Source organism: Priapulus caudatus, unplaced genomic scaffold (assembly GCF_000485595.1).
Source record: "Priapulus caudatus unplaced genomic scaffold, Priapulus_caudatus-5.0.1 Scaffold550, whole genome shotgun sequence".
NCBI lineage: Eukaryota > Metazoa > Priapulida > Priapulimorpha > Priapulimorphida > Priapulidae > Priapulus > Priapulus caudatus.
Window position 1 is genome coordinate 45,391 of NW_014577611.1, and position 3,474 is coordinate 48,864.

The window sequence follows — 3,474 nt, forward strand, 5'->3', positions numbered from 1 at the left end:
CCCTCCACATATTCTCCTCCCAGCCTCTCCTTCTCCCCTCCACATATCCTCCTCCCAGCCTCTCCTTCTCCCCTCCACATATCCTCCTCCCAGCCTCTCCTTCTCCCCTCCACATATCCTCCTCCCAGCCTCTCCTTCTCTCCTCCACATATCCTCCTCTCAGCCTCTCCTTCTCTCCTCCACATATCCTCCTTTCGGCCTCTCCTTCTCCCCTCCACATATTCTCCTCTCAACCTCTCCTTCTCTCCTCTACATATCCTCCTCTCAGCCTCTCATTCTCTCCTCCACATATCCTCCTACCAGCCTTTCCTTCTCCCCTCCACATATCCTCCTCTCCTTCTACCTCACTAATATTATCCTTATACGCTCATCTCCTCATGTTTTTCCATGTTTCCTCTTCCCACCCTCCTCTTCCATTCCTGGGTGGGAAGAGGAAACATGGAAAAAGAAGAGGAGATGAGCGTATAAGAATAATTATAGTATATAAGTACATAATTAGTATATAAGTACATACATTCATTTTCCTTTTCCTCTTACACTTCCTCTGCCCCATCCCCTGCCCCTTCATTCTTTTCATCCTCCTAACCGCCTACTTTATTATCCAGTCATTTTCCTCCTCCCCCTCCTCGTCATCCTCCTCATCCGTATCTTCCTTCTTCCATTATCTCGTTATCTGATTCGCCTTCCCATGCAGAGCCTATTCTACTTCTCCCTCTGCTTTTTTCTTCCAGCCTCTCCTCCGTCTCCTCCTTTCCCAACCATCATCCTCCTTCCCATCACCCCTCCGCCTCTCCTGACTCGTGATATTGTATTCGTGAGCTATACACAGGAGGCCGCAATCAAATCTCATTGAAATTGTGCAACTAACGCGCGATGTTCATCATTTTTCATAGATTGTTGATTACCGTGTACATCTGTAGGCCACCACGATGACGTCGCTATGTGTGATGCTGGTTGCCTGCTGTCTGACGCTGGCAGTACTGCCGCAGCACACGACCTACGCAGACGACAGGGTGAGTGTGCACAGACACACGCACGCACGCACGCACGCACGCACGTACGCACGTACGTACGTACGCATGCATGTAGATATGGACGTACACGCGTGCCCCCCCCCCCGATACGCACATAAAAACATGAGCCCACTGATGGACGAACGAACGCACGCACGAACGCACTCATCACAAAACCTCACACGCGCGCACGCACGTACGTACGTGCGAAAGCCACAGCGCTAGCAAGCATCACAAACCCTATAAATTCACACACACCTGCACAGCCATAACACGCACATAAATGTGTATATATATAAACATCTCGGCAGCTCGTAAAATTGCAAACGACGTGACGCGTGAACATGAGAAATCACAGCGAATAGCTCATTACATTCTTCACCCGCAAATTACCCTCACAAAGCTCCCCGACCGCCGATCCCACCCCCCGCCGATCCCGCCCCCCGCGATCCCGCCACACACACACACACACACACACACACACACACACACACACACACACACACACACACACACACACACACACACACATCACACCAACGCATGTGCCGCAATGCAAACAAAACGGAAATCAATTAAAAATATTAACTCAGCGACAGGAATGACCTTTTTGGATTTTGACAGCAGTGGTGGCGGGCGCAATATTCATTCTTGCCGTATGAACAGACCAGCATGCGCAGCACACGCCATAGCAAGACAGCGTCACCTTCTAATCACAATTAATTAATTATTATTAATTAATTAATGGACGCGCTAATCACTACCGAAACTCCACATGACGTTATAGGATGAGAGTTACCTGGTATAGTGCACGAGTATAACTATGGAAGATCCAGCCCACAGGCACTTTTGAAGCATTTCAACTGTAAACACCGCGCGGCGGCACCATTGCGCCCACACTGACACATAACTAAGTAGAGCACACGCTGACTCTATATTATGTGTCAGTGTGCGCGCAATGGCGCGGCGTGTGTTTTACAGTTGAATGCTTCAAGTGCCTGTGGCTACCAGCCAACGGGTTAGCCAAAAAGGTTAGAGCTGAGTGGTGATGATTGAGATGTATAAGCAATCGTCGTCGTCAACCGGTTTTTTCTCAAACATTAGGGAAGAAGTCAATCTTTGGCTCGGTCTGACAACGGTTTATATCTGGAAAGTTAGGGACGATGAAACTTACTATTTAAACTATCCTTGCTCTGATAACAACTCTTTGCCTCTTAATTGTTCACTAGAGTGCATTCATGATAGCACCGTAGAAGACGTAGGTTCCTCTACTCCCATCGCATCCTTTCGTTACGCCATTGTTATCCCGTAAATATTTGACTTCATTCAATCATTCCACCACGCGAATTCGAAATTCATTTCATAGTGCGCCCGCGTCAACTCTGCCGCATTCACCGCGTCATGTGGTTTCATGTGTGCGGTGCTAAGTGCGCAGCCGCAAGATTGAATAGCGTTGTCGTGGCGCGCAGCTCGCTCTCCGTCGGCATCGCCGGATGAATGGATGGCTTTAACAGATTGGCCGCGGCGTCTCATTCACGTGTTTGCACAGCAACGGCAGCGTACATGTTCGGCGTCGCGTCAAGCAAAAGCGCCGATTCTTATCGTCACACATCACGCGCGTCGATGACGAGTTAAAACGCGTCGTTTAGCGACGGGGAGCCCGCGCGTAATCGGGCGTTCACCCGATTGTCATTTCGTGATGTGCCAATAAAGATCGTTTTTCCTTCCACATAAGGGCTAGTCATATTATGGTGTCCGGTTTTGTAACTTTAGTGTCCAACCATATGTCGGTTTACCAAACACACACCATTCCAACCCCCCATATGTCGGTTATACAACACACACCATATTTTCCGCCAACCATACACATTGTAAGCCACCAACTATATTATTTATAAAAGTTTTTTATAATAACATGTTGGTGGGTTACAATGTGTATGGTTGGCGAATATTATTAAAAAACCTTGTCTTCCTTTTACAGAACGACGTGTACATATTTCTACCAACAGGTGCGTCGCCACCGCACCACACCACCGCCCACACTGAGTTTCTAAACCCAAACATGGTACCGGAACGATACAAGTAGTTTGGTAACAAAGGCATGGTCTCCGCGCGCAGTGTACAACCTGTTGACCTACGTACGTGGAGCGATAACGTAAGCCTCGGGCGCATATTGGCGGCCAGCCGTTCCGACCCGCCACGCCACTTGCTCCTATTGAGCACAACTGGCGCATTGTATACCAGCGTTAACCCCCCCCCCCCCACTACCACCACCACCACCGACCAACACCGATGCGCTATTAAGCTATGAGCGTAGGAAAGTGTACTAACTCCTATATCTCGCGAACTGAATTGAGTTACATTCTTAAATTCTACGAACATATAAAAACATGTCTTAGCTGTGGTCGCCCGTGAATTTTGAGTTTATGACGCACGACTAGTTTATTAATTAGCAAAAATT

General features: G+C 48.4%; 1 long non-coding RNA gene across 2 annotated transcripts in view; it reads left to right on the forward strand.

Moving 5' to 3' along the window:
* Positions 1 to 3,474, forward strand: part of LOC106811545 — a 16,927-nt gene that overhangs the window by 6,983 nt on the left and 6,470 nt on the right. Inside the window, exon 2 of one of the 2 annotated variants that reach the window (XR_001394154.1) lies at positions 894 to 1,013. This is a non-coding gene — a long non-coding RNA (uncharacterized LOC106811545). The remainder of the gene's footprint in view (positions 1 to 893; positions 1,014 to 3,474) is intronic. The other variant, XR_001394153.1, reaches the window with a different exon arrangement.